The 21,253-nt window shown below is 40.8% G+C and overlaps 2 long non-coding RNA genes across 2 annotated transcripts in view; one reads left to right on the plus strand and one right to left on the minus strand.

The window, feature by feature from the left end:
- The first annotated feature begins 14 nt into the window (after nucleotides 1–14).
- Nucleotides 15–21,253, plus strand: part of LOC126922864 (uncharacterized) — a 140,330-nt gene continuing 119,091 nt past the window's right edge. The window contains exon 1 of the long non-coding RNA XR_007712962.1: nucleotides 15–294. This is a non-coding gene — a long non-coding RNA (uncharacterized LOC126922864). The remainder of the gene's footprint in view (nucleotides 295–21,253) is intronic.
- LOC126922872 (uncharacterized) lies at nucleotides 18,804–19,430 on the minus strand. Its single transcript, XR_007712972.1, has 2 exons — nucleotides 19,268–19,430; nucleotides 18,804–19,196 (listed from the first exon to the last, which is right to left on the minus strand). It is a non-coding gene; the product is annotated as an uncharacterized LOC126922872 (long non-coding RNA).

Below are 21,253 nucleotides of genomic sequence, written 5' to 3' on the forward strand. Positions count from 1 at the left end.
GAAATTTAGGGTAGTTTCGGGAGTTTCTAGTAGCATGGCCGTTTTTAGAACGATCGTTCCCCACAGTGTTCATTGCCTTCCCTCCTTCCAACCCCCCCCCCTCCCCCTCCACCACCCCTCCAAATATGTTTCTGCCAATGAATCTCGATTAAAACGATGCTCCAATCGAATACATCGGATATAGAGTGCTGTAACAATAACGATGATTGGAGTGATAACGATCTTCGATTCTACAGGATAAATTCGAAACGGCGATTTCAATGTCTCTCTTCTATCGACTGATTTATCATAAATGTAAGTACAAGATTTATTATTCTTAAAAACATATCTTTATATATATATATATGTATCGGAGCGTATTATTATCAGCCTGATATCGTATATTTAAAAAGAATAAAAAATATCGCTGCGTGATTCGATACGCATTTCGAAATTGAAAATTGGTAAAAAGTAATCGCACGTGAAAACCTTGCTTCAATGTAAAATCCAGTTATGTAATATATCATAATGATAATCGACATTGTATGGATCGCTTTTAACGCAGTTAAATAACTGCAAATAATAAATTGAATAAAAACAGATGTAAGAAGCTTTACGACGATATTCATTTATTTGAGAAAGCAGCACTTAATAAACGAACTTCGTTTCACAGGATAAAGATATTTCTCATAAATCTCGGTCATCCTTCGGTCACACTTGAACTTTCAAACATATAGATAACAACATGTCGAACGTTCGTAATGGGTATTTGGCTAATTTATAAAAATCGAAAGAGATAAAAGTCTACGAACATAGATATGTAATTGATGATTTATGCACGATGGTTATTAAACATAAGCTTTCGTTATAGATTATATACGACGAAAAGATAACCAAACGTTACGTTGACATACGAAAGGCCGCGTAATTATTGCACTCGCGGTATTCAATGCAGTGTGATAGGATAGCTCGAATGTAGCCGCGCGATAGAATACCGAGAAGAGTCGCATGAATGAAATTGAGCTTCTATTCATGCACGATGTAAGTCGTAGATCGTAAGTAACCACTGTTAGCGTTCGATTATACGTACGACAATTTGAACGTGTCGTAAATGGCGTAACAACGCGATACGTCGATTTACGTTGATACAAAAAAAAATCCTTTCGTGAAATTTCAAACATTGAAAATTTCAAGCTCGTTCGAACGAGTAACGTATAGGTTTTACAAATATCGGAAAAGATAACGAATGCTGAATCGCAAGAAGAAGACACGATATGCAAACATGGCGATTTATTGTTGTCGCTTTCGCTCGCATACATCCTACGGATGAAACGTTTTTCGCTCGATCCTTTATGAACAGTTGCAGTTTTCGCGACATAAAGTTAGAGGTATTGACGTTATAGTTCGAGATACATCGTGATAAAAAGTATGGAGTAATAAAAAAAAAAAAAAATTGTATATTAAAAATATGTTTACGTAGGCCACGTTTAAAGGCTTACGTATACACCTTACGGTACCTATTGTTATTTTTTGCTCCATGCTTAATATATTCCGACTATTCATCGTTACCTACGCAACACTGAGTACTACTTTTAGAAAAAACTTATTACCGGCAGAAACGAGTACAAACAAATTCTAAAAGTTTTCAGTAGAAAAGCTAGAAACGGTATAAAATGACGCATAGACTGGAAGAAAACTTGAAAGAAACGTGGTCAATGAAAAATAAAGACGGTAAGATTTTGAATTTCATTCGCGAGTCGACGTAGCGCGCGGTGTCGTTTATAGTGGAAATGGAGATTTCAATTCGTTCATATAGAACACGTATGGCCTACAAAGAGCCCGCATGTTCCAAACTGATATATCTATACCAACGTATAGCTAGGCCACCATAACGAAAACTGACTCCCATTAGTCGTTATATATAACTCCATGAGAATCTGTTTGGGGTTGAAAGCATTAACCCTCCTTCTCCCTATTAGGGTTCTATCGCGTACAGACCCTCATAGGCCCGTATGTCATGGGAAAAACCGTGACATCCTCTAATTGGACAGAGCCTGACTTCCAAGCTACTATCAAACGATGTTGATTATAACACGATGACCGTAATCAGATAAAAGATACAAGGATTTTTATTACACTGGTTAACTAGCGACACCGATCGTATCGATCGATCATGCTGAATTCTTAAACAAATTAACCGAATGTCATGGTTTTATTTTGGTAAATGATACAGATTATAAATAAACACGATAATTTCAGCGTTCCGTTGCTAGAAAAGTATTTTGAATCGAAAATGTTAAAAAGACTATTAAGAAGATAAGCGAAAGATAACATCCACCGAGAGATTAATCGGTCGTATAAAAGATTTTCAAATAAAAAAAATAAATGGGAAAGTAATTGCTTTCTGATACAAACGAAGAAATTCCATCGAATGGATCCAAATATACAAGAACTAAAGTAGAATAACAAATAAATAAAGAATAGAATAATAAGTAAAGAAATGAAATTCAAGTGCGTTAGTCTTTACCTTTTACCTTTAACGTAATAAACGTTACTCGCTTGTATAAAAAATCAATTTTTCGCTAGCATATTACTCTATTCGTTGTGCGAATAGCGTTATTGAATTCTAAATGAGCTTTTTTTTTTTGTATTTAATGTCTCATCGATAATTGCCGATTAATAATCTCAAGTTGATATAGGTAAAGAATTCAGGAATTCGACCGTTAATTATTTCCTTTATCCTTTACCATGTTTGGAATTTCGATTTAACACGAACATTAGTATCCCGTTATCGTTTCGTTAAGATTCTAATCGATAGTAACGTGAGTTATAAAAGTTTAATAGAATAATATTTTGTTCTGTTCCCCTTTCCGATAAGCGGTGAATCGATCATTTCACAGATATTCGTAAGTCATGCTCGATCTTCTCGTAGTGCTTGACTTGACATCGAGTGTCTATAAAATTGGCGATAACCTCGCTTCCTACTCGAACGACCTCGTGTCGGAACTTCCGGCTTTCCTTTCGCAAAATGTCACTTCCTCCTTCGACCGATACGTCGGCGTTACAGCTGCGAGCAGTTTTGTAAAAATCGGTTGCCGCTTGCCTGAAAGTCAATCGACAGAGGAGAATCGGCAGCGTATCGTTATAATCATCGAACAACCGATAACTAAGATTTCTCTAAGGCTAGGCTTTAGAATCTTTACATAAGACATTTCTCAACAGTGAACGAAAAATTTTTAAAATTTGAATCCTCGAATAACCTTGATATACCGATTTGCCTTTAATTTTAATTTTTACGGAAGTATTTTACAAAATATACTCAAGCTTGTTTAAAGTAACGTTCCCTCATTTAGTCATAGAATAGAAAAGATAGAAACACCGATAATTATGGCACAGATACGCGTTCGGTAATCTGTAACGGCTCAGGGGATAAAGGTAACAGGGTTACAATGACGACACAAGGACACGATAATTACGTTAGTCACAGCGGTAAAACTATGAACGTTGGAAAGATTATTCGAAACTGCACTGTGTGTTTTCTATTATTTTTTCATTCTCATCGTATCTGATTGTATCGTGATTTTATTCTCATTGATACTTTCACGACACTCGTCAAGTTCTAACACAACGGAAGGACGCGCGATTGATATAGCCCAAGTATAGTTTAATACAAGCTACTAAGTAAATTGTTTCGATTTTAAGACATACGATAAAAACGATCTCTCCGAGCGATTTTTAAGGAAATACATACATTGCCAGGCATTTACATGCTCGACTGCTAAACAATTCTGGATTCGTTTTCGTTCGAAACTCTCGCTTCAAAGATTATGTTTCGACGACACAACAGAAGCGTAAAAACAAGCAGAAACGAGTTGTAGCGTGACGTCACGCTGCTCAGCGTGTGACATTTTCAGCATGGCATTTTCTTATTAGCCCCGGCACATTCTCGTCTCAAGAATCCTCCACCGCCTGCTCTTCCTCTTCTCTCGATCGTTCTCCCGCGAAAGGGACGCAGTTATCGGCCAACGTGTCGAACAATGGAGCTCGAATCGATAATTATCTTCGAATCTTATTCTTTCTTATTATCAGATGTAAGATATTTCCAGATTTCGCGATATAGTCGCGTAATTAAAACCGTTTATGTATCGTAACGTTTAATGAAACGAATAAAGATTATACGTATATATAGAAAGTTTGATCGATTAGGAAATTCCATTGATCGCGCAGCGTTTTACCAGAGCGCGTTAAACTTGGTCGCGATCCTTTCGAGTTTCCCGCTAAAGTTCTCAGAACCGAAGAGGACGATGTTTCGTTTTCGCCCTCCGTCAAAAAAAGTCACAGGACGTTGCATCACGTCGCGTCATATCGCGTTGCCAGGGAAAAATGCATATTTCTTAATCGTTAACGGTACTCGAATCGATGTGACCGCTGAAAGGACGAAGGACGCGGGTCTGCGAAAGAAAGGTCGACCGACCGACCATGCATAGGGTTCTGTTTAACACATGTACATCCTTGTCTTTCCACATGCACTTCGATAATAACGCAACGTACGTACATCTGTTGGACACTTGGCTAACTTTTCCTTTTCTTCCTGCCTCGCTTTTGTTACCGTATTCTGTCTTTAATCGCGGTAACGAGACGTCTCTCTTCCTCTTTGTCTCTCCTCTAGCCGTTTCTCTCGTTCGCCCATCGACCGCGACGTCTTCACGGACACTTTCGAAACTTTCGACGATGGATTTTGTTCCAGTTGCTCGTTTCTTGTTCCGCACGGTCCCCAGATCGAATCGCTTTTATTCACAACGGCTAATGGAGGAAAGTGATTGAAACTCTTACCATGCAAATTTCACACTTATTCGGTATAAGTTCGCTCGTCTCTTCTCTGTTCGAGAAACGCATCGATCTGGATATGGCGGATGATGAATTCGCTTTCTTAATCTAAAAATTATATTTACGTAGTTGCTTCTAAAAGATCGGCATCTCGATCGGCTCACTGTTGCATGAAATTTAATCGTATTCCTCTTGCTTGCTCCTATATTTTCTCTTTTCTTCTCTTTTTTCTTTCTTTTCTTTCCTATCTTTCTTTCCTCCTTTTTCTTTTACTGGCAACGACAAGTTTCTTTCTTTCCTGTTCCTTTCCCTCCTTATGGAAGTCGTTCTTCCGTGACACAGAGCAAGCAAATAAAGATAATAGCGATCTTCGTTTCTCGATAAATTAACTTTCCTCGCTATTAGCGATATTTTCAATTTTTCGCACGATCTTCTCTTTCCGAATTTCTAACGTCTATTAACTTTGTTTAAATAATTGCACGTAATCGTTGCAAATACGTAATAAAATGATATTACGCGTTTACGTACGTAATTACGTACTACGAAAAAGATGAAAGTTTTAAATGTGCGTTTTCAATGTGTTTAACCGAATTACGAATCATTACATCGTCATTGCATTGCACGCATTCGACCGTTTAATTGAGAGAAAGGTATTTTCGAAACTTCCATTCTACAGCATATAAATAGCAAAAAAAAAAAAAAAAAAGAAGAACAAAGCGACGAAAAAATACTAATCGGATACTAATAAAAGTGCACGCGATTCTATTCTCGTTTGTCTCGTTTAAGATCGAACGCAAAGAAAACGATGTTTGACTTGCGGCTAAGATTACGTAAATCGTCAGGCATCTAAAGTGAAAGTATTATTGGTTATTTTTTTCTCCTATGTCGTACCTGTACGATCTAATTAATCGTAGTGCCGTAGAATTGTAAGAGATCGTCGTTCGGCCGAATCCACGATAACAATTTACCGACATGTTGTACGCACGCCGATTTTCACCGCCGCCACAATGTAACGTAAATGCCGTTTGATCGAAGATCCAGCGAGATTTCGTTTACCATTGGTCAAGTCCGATCAGCCGGCTCGGCGTTGTTTACAAACGACGGAAACGAGTTATCGAAAGGCGGAGGCCGGATGAGTCGAAACGAGTCGAACCGTTGAAATTCGCGATAGAGAAGAAAGAAAAAGGATAGGCGCGCGCGCGCGCTTGTCGCGGAGATCGGCATCGAATCGATGGAAATCGGAGCTGCGAGATCGTTCGAGGAATCGTTAAAGGCCAAGGCAGCGACACGCTGCCAGCCAGGTAAGTAGTCGCGCAACGATACGGGTAAATGCACGCCGCGCTCAGCAAACTGGACGGAGAGAAGAGTTAGCTCGCGTAACTCGGCGCCACGGTAGTGCCCCGTGCGAAAAACTTGTTATCCGCTTGCCTTCTTTACCGCCGATGCGAAAACTGACCCCTCGAAATCGCGCACGTCGGCCATTCCGCCAAGCTTATCTCTCTAGCGATCCCACTTTTTTCACAACGAGGTATCCACCATCAGGCCGCAACGCGAAACACCGCGATTATTTCCACGCGATCTCGCTTCTCTGCAACTTCCCTAGCGTTTCTTCTACGGTTTTCCTTTTCCACGTCTTATTCGTCGGGAGGATTCGCACAATTTACACAAATAGGAGGGCATTTAAGAGATCGAACGGTCTTTTAATGGACCTGCTGCTACGCGTTGGCGGGATATTTGAAACTTTCTGTCGCAGGCGAGTTTTCTTTCGTCGTTAAACGCGTCAAGTTACGATAGATCGTGAGTATACGAGAAAAAATTGCACAACGAGATGAGCTTCAGGGTACAGCATGATGCACGATTTCCTTGAAACGTTCCAACGTGAAGCAAGGATGCGGTTCTTGGCGCGTTACGTAGACGGATACGCGTCGATGTAGACGTACCGATTCCTATCGGTAGCGCGCGGTTTGAACGATGGAAGCAGAGTTGGCTTTATGACGCTGCTCTCGCGTTAAAGTTGCATGCATTGAAATTGAAATCTACAGATCGAAATCTCGATAGACGAATTCTTCGACTAATCGCATCTCGTTTCTCTTATCGTTACCTCGTTGCCATCGACAAAGGCATAGGATAGGATTACGAAATTATGGCTCTAGTTCTATTTCGTTTCCCGCCTATTAACGCAAAAACACTTCCAAATAGCGAATTACGTTAGTTTTATAAAACAATTGAAATCTCTTCCCTGGCTCTGTATAAATTACGCTTTCACCGAACGATATTTTTCTATATTGTCAGCTTAGCGATTCCGCGAGCAATTTCGTACATCGATTAATGGCCGCGACAAACGCACGCTTATTACGAAGAATCACTTTCTCATTCTGTCACATTTTTAACGACTGGCGCCACGTCGATCACCACTTTCACGTGTCATGTTAATTTCAAACAAGCGATAAATTTCTATTGCGTAAGAACGTGAAACATTTTTCTGCTCGTAAAATCTCGTATACAATTGGTTAATTCTGCGGTAAAAGAAATACAGAAGTGTTACGAATTTCTCTTTTATCGACGTTTCTTTCGAGTAACATAACTCGCATCGCTTAGGCTTGAAAACGTAATAAATTACTTTTGCTTAATCTTTCCATAGGATTATCTCGAAGCATATCGATCGTTCGAATAAATATTTAAGAGCCAAATCGATATACTTCAAGGCAACGTTTTCTCATCGTAGTAAATGAAAATTTTGGTACGCAAGTACCAGATAGTTTAATATATTTAGTTTCCAAATACCTACGATCGCAATAAATAATTTCGTGATTCATAATTCGATAAGGTATTCCAAGTTCGAGACGTTCGGATGAGTCAATTTTGTTAGTTGTAGACACAATTTGGTTTAACATATTGCCTAAAACGATATGCAAATGCAAAATGATATCAATTCGAGCTGTTATCTCTTTTATCGTTATTATCGTAGGTTGGTATGATATTTTGTTGAATGCCGAGTCGAATAGGTCATCGTGGGTTCGGTCAAGTTCGCTTAACTAAATTCTGTTTAAACGAGCAAAGATCATACCGATAACCACGCAGCAATAATTAAACATAACGTTGTTGCGTCTACCGTTTATCGTAAAGTGTAAATTTATAAAAAACAAAAATGTTTGTTATCAACGTGGAATCTTATATCGGCCACAGAAGCAGAGTGACAGAATGCTCGGTTAGCCAGAGACAAGGGTACAAGAGGAATGAAATCGAAAAAGAGCAAAGGCAGCGTAACAGAGGGCGAAAGATCGTGGTCTCGTGGTGTAGGATCGTGTACACGTTGGATAAACGGAGGTAAAACTATCCAGACGAGCGACTTTCACCCGATTGACTTTCCCTTTCTCTACACACCATATACCGGCCTCTGTAACTCGACGTATCAGTCTGCCGCCTCCGAGATCGCGATAGTTTAGAGCTTGTCGTCTACTTCTATTTTCGTCCGTTCTTCAATTCTTTCTTTCATTTCGCTCTATAATATACAAGATAAGGCGACACGCGAGAAACATTCGGATGCCGCATATTTAGGAAACTACCAGATACGTTAATTCGTACTGTTTGATAAACGACGCTTGAAACAGAACGAAGGCGACTTTTCAGGTTTTTATCTCGCGAAAGAAAGTTTGTCCGGTCGCCAACGTTATTGAAATTATACAAAGTGTCGTTGAACCGGCCGATACTAAGATTCAAAACCATTACTTACGAATCGTAGCAGCAGAAAACCAAGCAGACCCGTTGTTGAGAAATAATAAAGCAAAACACATTTCTCGAACATCCTTGAAATCCTTGTTAAATCGTCTAACGATCGATATCGCGTTTTACGCCAAGTACATCGATAGCGGTAGAATTTCGTCCTTGGTAGCGAAATCGATTTCACCTAGATCAAATCGACAACCACTGACGTCAGCGCACGTTCAGTCTCAAGATGTGCGCATTGCACATGCATTATGTTTCTGCATCATCCGGATACGTGATCGTCAGCTCGTGTAAGTTCTTATCTAAGTCATGCTTTGTACGTCGTTATAAGTCGGTATTTTTTCTTTTCAATTTTCATCGCTACGATATCGTAGTTACCGTTAATTAAACAAAGTATAAGTATAAAATACGTAATATAATACGTAAAAATATGTAATAGAATTATGCGGCCCGACGATTAAATTAAAACCCGACAAAATTTTGTGTAAATGCGTATCTTTACGTGACATCGATAATAAAGCAGCATCTGGATAGTAATTCCTTTTGCCTTTAGCCCATTTTAATCGCCTACTATCTTCTTTACTCGTATACATGCCACGTGTTTTCAGTTTTTTATTACCGACGATACAGAAATATCAAACGTCAAAGACGTAACAACATTTTAGTTGAAAATCGATGTAGGACTGGAAACTTTCATAGAAAAGTAGTCTTTAACGCAAATATCAATTCTACGAAACTTATTATCAAATATTGGCGTTGAGTCATTTTTATTATTAGCCATTATTAGAGGAAATGCCTTTTAAGTAGGTTAGAGATAAATTTGCATAAACAGCAAGGGGGCACGGGGGGACGGAAGGGTGGAAAGAAACGAGTTGACTAAATATTTACGTTTGTAGCTCGTCGATAACGGTTACGATTTACTAAATATACAGAACTAAGAAATCGTCGAATAGGAAATAACCAATAGTCGGAAACGATCGTGTCTATCTATCCGATCTTCGAGTACGAAAATTATCGGACTGTTCGAACGAACTTGACGATAGCCGAATAATAGTCTAATACTAGAATCGAAAAATGCATTAAACAACAAATGCGGTAAAAACTCTTACCATGTAATCGAGAATATAGACGCATGCAAATCGCGATACAATAGAGATTCTTACGATTAATTCGTTAATTCGAATACGTTATATCGTTTATATCCTGCTGCGTGCATTTGTTTTTGTTCGCTTTTGTTTCTTGCAGGAAACGCTGTACATCGGAACGGAAATTTTATCAATCTGCGTGACTGTATGAGAAACGTTTGGTAACTTGACGTAGAATTTTATTAAACTACAGCGGTAATTATCGGAAGGTCTTTCATTTTTCACAATCGTCACGAAGCTCCACGGTCTTTCGTGGAATTTTCCAGAGATAACGTTCACACTGACGACACTTATCACTGCAGGTCTATCTCTACGATGTTAAGCTCCGTTTACAATGCCACATGTATATCACACTACGCGATAAATAGCTCTATACCGTTAACCGTAACGTCTATTATACCTTCAAACGACAGTTTCACTACGATAGATCGATCGTTTATTCGATCAGTCGCGGAGAGACGCGATCGCGAGGAAACGCGTCAACGGGAGTCGTAAACTCCCGTTACGATTAGACGATCGACGCCACGAACAGATCGATCCCCTGTTTCTTTATTTATTGATTAATGCTGATTATTTATTTATCGATGCTTGATTAACAGTTCAAAGATAGCATATATCTCCGACAACTTTGTAGAAAGGATAGTTATAGATACGCTGGTGCAAGGTATAAGTTATAAGGTATAGGTTAAGTAGGTGAACGATAGAAGGGTGGAAGCCGGTGAGGAGACGTTGAACGTTCCAAAGATGATGAACCAATGAAGTTCGGTGACGATGCTGTCGCGGAGGAAAACTCTTGCTAGGTGTTCGTCGCCCCACCACCGGTCTCTTGGTCACCCATGCACGCTGAAAATCCCGGAAAACAGGAAAATCTCTCTGGGACGGAAGAATGGGAAAAATTTCCCTATTTTCTACCTGATGGAGCAATAATCATAGAGAACATCTTAACTCGAAGGTGTTTTATACCGCTTAACGGTCCTAACGGTTAAATCGAAATGCTTGATTTTACGATAGTTCCTTATGATCATTACGGTGCAACTAATTATGCGACGTAGCAAGTGGGTGGGCACGACCGAGGGATAGATTCCGGCCTAGCCTAAAAGTCACCAAACGAAACATCCATGTTAACGGTTCAATGGTCCTACGGATTTGAACGATCCACGAATCTACGGAAACTGGTAAAGAGTTTGAATAACGATCGCTTCGGTCGAGCAAAAGCGATAAAACGTTACTTACACGAACATACTTTTCGGTATTTCATTTTATGGTACACCTATTTCTCCTCTAACTGCCATTACCTGCCTGCTAGATCTTTGCCAATATTTTTAATTAACGGTTACCATTTGTTTAATTACGACAATAACGACGGCACGATAACAACGCGTTTAATTAATTTGCTTATCGCATAAAATTAAAAGGAAATAATAATTTCCTTGGTGATTTGAAACGAAGATCTGTCGGTCTTTAAATTCGTACCAAGATATACAATATACTTAGAATACATAAATTTTTAAATACATATTTGAACAAATTAATCGTTAAACAAATGATACAATGGAAACGAGTCTAGACAAATTTCCAAAAGTAATGACTTTTGGTTTCGTAGGAAACAGGATCGTGAAGTTATCGCAAGCCGTTTGAAACTATCGGAACAAAGTAGGTACGTAATATGGTTTACAGATTCGATAAATAATTTCAAGACACGACGAACTTGGAAACAATCTCTTTTGCCTGTTCGTTAACTTTTTTTCCGCACCACTGATACACGCAATCTGATTATTCGTTATCCGATGATAATAAGGTGCCCGCAGGTAGAATACATAAGGCAGAAGATCGCACGGTTGCACTATTTAATCGTTGCAGAGTCGAATAACTGCCACTTTATACTTCGTATACAGCACGAAGCCTTAATGTTATCTTTATCCTGCATACTTTTCTTAATAACAAAGAAAACGCGTATTTGGTTAGATTCGAAGATTATACGATTTAAACGATACAACGAATATGAAAAGTTGTTACGAAATTGAAATTACTTAATATAAGAAATTGAACGGTACGTGGTATTAAATACGAAAGGAATTTGTGTCTTTGGTTTTATGCTCTGATATTTCATTTTTCGAACGACATACCATTCGGCAGTTTGATCGAGATGGAAAAATATCGTAGATTCAATGGCAACCGATATACATTATTTATGCATTTCCAATTTTAAAATTTAGCTATCGCCAGTTCATATTCCAAATTCTAGATCTAGGGAGCAAAGGAAAACGTCGAATTTTCCAATTTTACACAAAAGCATGTTCAAATTTGTACTTGCGTTATCTTCTATGACGACGATAGAAGTACGCACTATCTCGAGATGTAGGCACCGTCAAAGCAATAAATCGCAGAAACTTTCCGATACGAGTACGCGCAACGTAAAATTCTTCAACAAATGAAACAAATTTCATTGTCACAACGAAACTTTTGCTTTCGCGAACTTTGTTTTGTAACGCAACGAGTTACCGGAATTCCAGAGAGAGAATGCGAGCATTCGTAAACTTCCTACGCTGATAAATCACGACCGCTCTTTTCAGAAGAGATGGATAATTGGAAATTGGAAATGTTTGCTGTCGTTTCGTACTCGAAAATTAAAAATCGCTTCGTCGTCCGTGTATCACGATTCGAATATCGTTCGAACGAGCAAGGTTTCATCACGCTCGAAGGTATTCGTTGCCGGAAAATATGGAACATTTGTCGAAAAAGCAGTTGGCGAAGCTGCTCGATAAACGACAAGACGCGATCGAAACAAACTGTACAAATTTGTCTAATCGATTCAATCTTTTTTCTGATCTTGCAAAGGACTTGCTAGAAATGCGAAGCGCGATTAACGACAATCGAATTCGGAATACGGTTCGGAATTTCCACGAGATGAGAAGAATTTCGAGGGCAGAGAAACGAGCCGATTAAAAGGGGATGGTGGTTGGCGCAGCTTGTCCGCGGAACGTGTTAATTATTAATACGAAACCTTTTGAGCCGACCAGTTATGGTTACCTATTTTAATCCGGGAGGTCTGTTTTCACCGTTGCTTTTCGGCCACTTCCGCTCCTGAATTAGAAGCGCCAATAAACGAAGGGCCTCCATAGAGACCTCGTTGTTTGACCAAGTGCACGCCAGGCACCCTGTGCGGCCTGTTCGCTCCTTCCAATAAAATACCAGGAACCGACGCCATCCACGAAAAGAACCGATAATTCTCCGCGATACTACGCCACGACTCTGTCAAATAGCGGAAGAGAACCGTTTCGTCAGCTTCGGCGACGGCAATGACGCGAAAATTCTAACGCAGAAGCTGTAGTCTGAAACGCGCGCGTTTTTCCTTAATGGAGCTCGTACGATCGAAATTTTAATGGCGAAAACCGTTGTTAAATCTCGTTGATAGCTGGGACAAGAGATAAGTTTATTATTAACCTAAGTACACCGTAGAGAGAAAATTTTACTTTAAAAATAATCGATTTAAAAGCATTCGTTATTGATACTGGCAGACGCTCTGCCAGTAAGTTGGAATAAATCTGATCTTTTTTCTAACCGAAACGTACGTGTCTACTATAAATTAAACAAAGCCCTATCTATCGTTCTTCGGATAAAGAAAGAAGCGTTATGTTCTCGAGGGAAACGGTTCGACGTTATCTTAATTTTTTTACAACGGGTTAAGGCACTTTACGTCTTCGTACGCCTCTTTTCGTTATCAGATTTATGCAACACTTTATGGAACACTTTGAGTTTCCGAAACTCTTCCTACGTTACAGAACCTAAACGATAATAAACAGAACTTTCTTACTATTAGATGCGTGTCAGAAGGAGTAAAATATGCAAATAAAACGTTTACGACGATAATAACAACGATACCGATAAGTACGACAAAGGTGGCGAAATGAGAAATATGCATTCATCTTTGTTGCAACATCCGAGTTAATCGCTTTATTATTATTATTATTATTATTATTAACTATCAACGACAGCATTTGATAACGAGTATCGTGAAATAATTTTTTGAAAATTTCAGACGAAACCAAAGTGGCGCACTTGCTTATACACTTGGAAATTCCTAATTACATATTCTAAATATTCGTAACGAATAGTAGTACTCTATACACGACGTTACAACGTCGAGAAACTCGCTCGATTGCTCATTTTATTATTACGACGTGGTAACTGGTCCCGGCATAATCGTCGAATTGTCCGCCATATCGATCTCTAATTCGAAGACAGGGAACGTTCGAATCGCGATACGTATGTTCAAAAGGAAGGAAGAAAAATGCGTGGAAAGTTTCAACGAGGCAACGTTGACCTAAACTCTAGCGAGACGGTAATCGCGTCGTTTTATTTTAACGACGCACGACGAAACAGCGATCCCTCTTAACGTAAATCGTTCTTCTCGGGCCTTACGCACGCTCGCGTCTTCCAGCGTTTGCGCCTTCGTCGTGACACTGTTACAGTACATATTACGCGTATTGGTTTCTGTTACGTGCCGCAAAAGCGGATTAAAGGTCTTACGAATAACGGCGGCAACAGGCATTTATGCTACGATGAAGTCACTTCCTTTTACGTAATTAGAAACGTGTTTGTCATCTGCTCGTAAAAACGTACGAAAAGTTCGTTGATATTCGCAGAGGATGATAAGAAGGTAAAAGATTTAGGACTCTAGGAGCTCGTAGCGTTCGCCCGGTCAAGTTTCTACTTGAACCAAGAAACAAAGCGTTACTGTTACTACGTACAACGTGACAAGATTCGCTTTCGATTTATCGTTAACTCGTGGATCTTGGTCAAATTTACGTGCAGCCTTGCAAACAGCGGAAATCTATCAAAGTATTCTTATACTTACGAGCGGTAATCGCTGTACGTAAGTACACGAGTACATAGCTTACGTACCCTCGGACTTTGTGCCATGTTCCGAGTGAAAGCGTCGCATGGGATCCTTGAGGAAGATTAGAAGATCTTTATGACGAACGTTATGGTCGACGATGCATGTCGGGATCGACGCGACGATCTCCTTCGTGTCCATTCGCACGTATCTCGTCACAGACGACGAAGAAAGCTGTTCGAACGAGACTTTTCGTTACGGAAGTTTCTTCTTATACCAGGGAAATCCTAAGCCTAGAAGTCCTACAGGACGACCGATCCTTTCCGTTCTGAGTCCCTCTTCTCTCGGATAGTTTCCAGTAGCTTTTCAAACTATTTTCCAGCATACTTATTTTATAGCTCCGTTGACAAACGACGCTTTTACCGAGGTTTCTGTACTCTCGTCCGCCTGCAGGCCCTTCCTCCCGATACTCGAGCGATCGTATATACGTGTGCGTACTTTTTTTCTCTTGAGATAATCTCTTTGCTCTAATGCGATAGGGCACATTAGGGCACATGGGCCACCAACAAACGCTTTTCGAAAGTACCGACATACTTTTTCTCTCACTTTCGCTTTAATATCGATGATCTTTTAAAACGAAAACAACTTTTCCTCCATTTTACAAAAGCACATTTATTTTTTATCCTTTTGCATTCGGAACTAAGGTCAGTAAAAATAATTACTCGCCGCAACGGTTAAATAGCAGGACAACGAGTATAGGATTTTGTCCGGTCGAAGGGCAGTGAAATAGAGACGGATAGAAAGAGCTAAGATAAAAAAGAATTAGAATTTTGCGTAACTTTCGCTCTCCGTATAGCAAGAGAGTTCAGTTAAAAACGAGATATTTCGTGATATAATGATTCTCTAAATAGACTAGTGGTATACGAATATTGTAAGATTTGGCGTGTTCACGTTCCAAATGTACGCGAGGATGTACCTAAGAAAAGCGAGACTCGTCGTTAATTTCAAACTCCGATTTTTAAGCAACCGTAAAAATCGTTGAAAACGAGTTTCCGTCGAAGCTATTTGCTGATCGTCACGTTTCGAAAACGCTCGCCACCGTGAAATTGTACGATTTTAAAGGCGGCGACGAAAGCGTACATCGCGTTACGTCTTACGCCACTGGCCACCAGGCATCGGATTACAATAAAATTATTCCTGGCGACCGTATCGGCGTGGCGTAGAATGGCGTAGCGTGGCATGGCGTAGCGTGGCATGGCGTAGCGTGGCGTGGCGTGGCGTGGTGTGGCGCGGTTTGGCGTGGTGTGGCGTGGCGTGCTGCCACTCTTTAAAAGCAGTTTCTTGACGAGGGGTCAGAGAATCATCGGTCAGACTTTCGCTGCTTGAAAAGTCAAATACGCACGTCGAATTTGGAGTAGAAAAACAAAACATCGACGATTTTATACGATACTACTTATGCGCTTCGTATTTAGGTTAAACGAGGAAATGTGGAATAATGTGAAACAAGGTGACGACGTATTGCTGGCACGAAAACACGTTCTGCATTCACGTTGCTGTTATTCGGTCGATTTTTCTTTCTTTGCGTTCGAATTTTAGTTGCGTGAAACAATTATTAAAAGCGGTAGAACCTGTTTCATTTTTTATTAAGTAAACAAAAGTTCATCGCGATAAAAAAGAATCTAACGTCATTACGTATCTATTTTTAATGGTACATAGTATATACGTATATGTGAATATATGGAAGAGTAAGTAGGGATAGTAGCCTCTATACGAAAACTTTTACGCACGGCCGAGCGTTAAACGAAATAACCATGTTTTTTCGTTCTTCTCCGTAATTCTTCGGTCTACTAGAAGAACCGCGAAATAAATTTTAGCCGAAATAAATGGCAATAAACGAACGAAGAAGATCGAAGAAGAAACTTTGGCGAAAAGAAGGGAACGCGCATGGCGCTAACGATAGAAAGAATAGGAGAAACGATAAAATGGTGGGGCTGAAAGGAAATATAGAGCCGCCCGATGAAAATTGCTACTGGCGATGGTAGAAAATCACACCGGTAATTAATAGCCCGAGCTGCTAGATTATTCGTTACGTAAGTCTGGTTTCATTAGTCGCGAGTATGGCCGTGCGACGCGCGATTTGCCGGTGCCAGGAAATTGCGGAAGAAATGTTTGGCGTTTGTCACGCCTCCCGATACGATTTGCGGGAGGAAGAACTACGTTCCTGGGAGGAAACCACCACCGATTATCCACCGACGATTTACGCGATAATCGTGTATGAATAATGCATTCTATGCCAATAGTTTCTGTCGCTTCGAAATATCAGCTTCCTCTTTCTTTTACTTTTTTCTTTTCATCGTTCCCTTCTATAATCGTATCCTAAAAGCACGGGAAATTAACGCTTGTAAAAATATCGCGATAACCCTATATAATTTAAACAGAAATTGAGTTCTCCAGGCGAAAACGGGTTGGGCGTAAGCCTCTGTTTTACGTGCCCGATCGTTCGAGCCACGTTTTCTCGTTGTTGCGCTATTTGATCAAGAAATTGAAACGCTTATAAAGATAATGATAAGATCGCGACCACGTTAAACACACGAAGTACAAATCCTTGCCGATCCCGAAAATACATTTTAAAAAACGAGAACGAAAGAAGAGAATCACCGATGTTAATCTGCCAAGTTGCCCCGATCGTGTAATTGAATTTCAGTAAGAACCGATGCCAGCCATCATCGTCTCGTCGTATCGGCCGCGAATCACTTTCTCGTATTGATAAAGCGTCCGCACGTTCCCCCAACAAGGAAACACCGATCGGGTTAAAATCCTGCGGCTCGATTATGATTATACAGGTCTAGACATCTGCCAACGACACGGCCACGACGATCTCGCTTGTTTCACCGCTAATTTCACGCTCCTTTAACGAGATCTTTATCGAATACCATCGTGAACGTGGCATTATCCGTTGCCGGATCGATCGCTCGATCGCAATTACCATCACCGGCGTTTCGCCCGTGAATCGTAACAGCCGTTACGCTGTGCCACTTCTGTTTCATCGAGCCAACAAGAAAGGAAAGACCGGTAATTTTATAATCGATTGCTTTTTCAATGCGCGACGTCGAAGCAACGGGCTGCGTCTAACACGCGTTAACTGGGATTTAACTCGATTTCCTCCACCTCGCAATCACCTTTCAAGCGGCGTTTCGCAAATCGTAGTTTGTACGTTTGGCGGTCGTGCGTTTAATACGAAAACCGTTCTTTCGTATCGAGCTAATATTCGAAGGAAATTTCGCTTTCGTAATCGATATCTTTTTTGTTCCTTGGGTCAAACTCTCATTAGCTGCATACCTACACCCTAGACGGTAATGGCTCGTTTACACCGAAGACGAAGTCCTTTTCCATGGAATCCGTTCTCAAAAATTATAAGAAAAACCGACCGGGTCTATACCGCGTCTAACTGGAGAGACAAAGACCATGCATACGGCAAGAGTACCATAAGTCAGCCAGCGCCATAAGTCGACCCGTGACCCCATAACGGCCTTCCGACGGCCTTTTTTTCGCGAGCCACATGTGAAAACAGACTTGCCCACCCCCGTACACGTTGCAGCTTCTTCAACGGTCGCTCGGGGTTCGTTGTGGTCGTGGGAAAGACGCCCCAGCCTTGGAATCTTTTGAAAGCCACCGCATCGATCCACGTCCGCGCCAAATCCCTCCTCTTTTCTTTATATATCGATCTTTGTTTCTTCGATCATTCCGGTATACGGACGTCGGTGAATCGATTTTTACAGAGAGTTCTACGTTCTTACGAATATCCCGTAGGCCTTACTCGTGAGATCTGAATTTCAAAAATCGGACAGAGATGGAAAGCCGAGCTACGAGGACGAGATTTGGTCAATACTTTTCCAAACGTGCGGCGTACCGCTATACATGTGCGTCGCATCCCTAAGGACGTTCGACTACGAGACGTGGCATGGGCGTGGATCGTGATCGACACGCACCGTGGTAATATTCCTCTCCTCGTCAAGGTTCTGGGCGCGGTATGTAAATTCGAGGATCGCATTCGACGAATAGACCTGCTCGTAGAACACGGATACCTCGAACGTTACCGAACACGAATCCGAACGCTCGATAACATGGTTCAAGAAAATTACCGTTTAAGAACCACCGACCGTTTAATTAGAAAATATCGTTGTTACTCCGCGACTCTGTGTCGTCCTCGATCCTAGTCTTCTACGAAGGAAATTAGTCGCGCTCGATTAATATAATACCCACGCCACTGTATGCCGACCTTAGTAGGATTTTATAGGAGGCAGCACCTGCGCCATTTTGGGCCCGGTGGATGGGGGTGCGGCGGTGTAGAAGGAATTGAAAACGAGAAAGCGAAAAAAAAAAAAAAAAAAAAAAGAAACGGTACAGAAGGGGAAACTTGGACGAGAAAGGAGATAGGACGATACACGCGCATACATACGTCTAGCCTCTGTTCACGTTTGTCGGATCCCTTAAAAAAGGAGAGTCGTGTAGGGGGTCGGACACCAGAAGTCCCATTTTCAAGGCATACACGCATCAACGATGACGCACGTAACATCCATCCGTGGCCTTTCTGGTCCCTTCCAGACACCTGTGTGCTCGACCTGTTCCTCCATTATACATCCGTGCGTGTGTGTTTATTTATCCCCGGGGGTAAAAGCGACCTGCGTTATAAAATGTATGAATGTCCTCGCCACGGGGTTGGCAGGGGGAGACAGGCCAACGGTCGCAATACCGTAGGGGTGAAGCGTCTTTCGATCGTAGAAATCGTGAAACTCGAGAATCTTTCTTCCCCTGCTTCTATCCGTCTATCCATCGTCGATTTCGCCCATCGTTTTCACTTTTCTTTAAATAATATCGCAACAGTTTCTTAGTCTCGCTTTTAAATAACGGTGTTAATTTCCCACGCGCATTTTTAAACCGCAGTCCTTGAAAAAACACATGAATTATAAACTAAACGACGAATATGTACGCAATACGTACGTGACCATGCAAGATAAACAACACCTTTCGACGATGAACGATTTGGATGAATGATTCATGAACCGAAAATAAGGTCATTTTCATGCGATCATTCGTTGTCAACGTATCCTATTCTTAGTGACTATGTTTCTACGTTTTCTCGATTACGTTAAACGTTTTTAGTTAAATAGCTTGCACAAACGTAGAAACGTAACGATGCAAAATAAAACTAGTACAGAAGATGGTATGCATTATCGAGTACTGGTTAAACTATAAGCGACGATAATATAAACGATACAACGAGGAAAAGTCAACGAGATATTTTTATCGATATCTTGAAAGCTGCAAAAAAGAAAAAAAAGAAAAGAAAAGAAATATTTCAAATTAAAATCACGTCACAGGAAATTCACCTGTACAATTTGCGCGTAATCCTCGAAATCGTCATCTACCGGTTTCATGCGACACCTGTGTACCTGAACAACCTGCACCCCTGTGAATATACGATATACGATATACACGCGTACCCCAACGTAGTTATTTATACGCATGGTGGAAATCGTGGTCGACAGACACTACGAAACATTTGTCGTTGAATGTTACCGGTAGGGGAAATAAATGGAGAGTCGGCTAAGAATCGAAAGATCTGGAACCGCAGGGGTGTAAAGATCCGATTCGATCGCTCCTACCTGCGTATGGCTCTATCCTCTCGAATTTCTCCCAGACGGTTTATCGTCTGCCGAGTCTTCGTCGTACTCGGTGCGCTAGGCTTTTTTTACCATACTATACTATACTATATACTATACTATACTACGAGAAAACGATGCTGTGGAAATTTACCGCTCTGTTTGTGTATCGTTATACGACAAAAAAAAAAAAAAAAAAAAAACTAGATGTCGTATCGTCGAACGAAACAGGATCGTTAGATCGTCATTGATTAAACATCGAACTTGCAAGAAAGCGCGTTCAGTATCTGTGCAGAATTGAAACTTTTCACGATCTAGATATGCGATTCATCGTCAGACAGCGGATTTTTCCGCAGATCCATATTCTTGAGAATATAATTTTTTAATTAAGTAAAATCTCGACAGGAAAATGTTTTATCTACCAAGTGTTATAGGGAGCACCGTTCCTTGGGTATTTTATATGTTTCACATATTCTACGAATTCCGTGCAACTTTGCACAGATTTTTTCAGATTTCCTATAAATCCATAAAAATTCGCATAAAAAAACTCGTCGCTCAACGAGCAGAGAAGGACAATGGAACGATCCGACGAATGCCCCAAACGATAAGAGAGCGTGGATGCGCGATTTCTCGTCCATGCGAATGATAATAAGAAAAACTGAAACAGAAAATCTTCCATGCCTTCCCGTTCGCGTCTTTTTTATCTTGTTTAGCCAGCCGATTGTATCGAACATGGGAATATTTATAGATCGTTGGCCAGCGCTCGCGGACCTCGTCGCATCTTCGCTTCGCCTCGGAACCACGAACCACCGCTCTTGCACGCTCGATCGTTGCGTCGCGCGCATCGGCCAGCTCACCAGTGTAACAGCTCCCGTCTTTATCAATCATCGTCAAACACAACCAGGAGAAATATTAGTTGGGATAAGATAAAAAAAAAAGCGTAAAAATAAACTGCAGATAAGCGGGCGGCCATTCGTGTTGATTTCAGTTGGAAGAGCTCTCGATACCGACGTGGCGTTGCGCGCACCGATGTAATGGCATTTTCATCGGGTCGATTACGCCGCTCGCAAACAACG

The sequence above is a fragment of the Bombus affinis genome, chromosome 12 (genome assembly GCF_024516045.1).
Source record: "Bombus affinis isolate iyBomAffi1 chromosome 12, iyBomAffi1.2, whole genome shotgun sequence".
NCBI lineage: Eukaryota > Metazoa > Arthropoda > Insecta > Hymenoptera > Apidae > Bombus > Bombus affinis.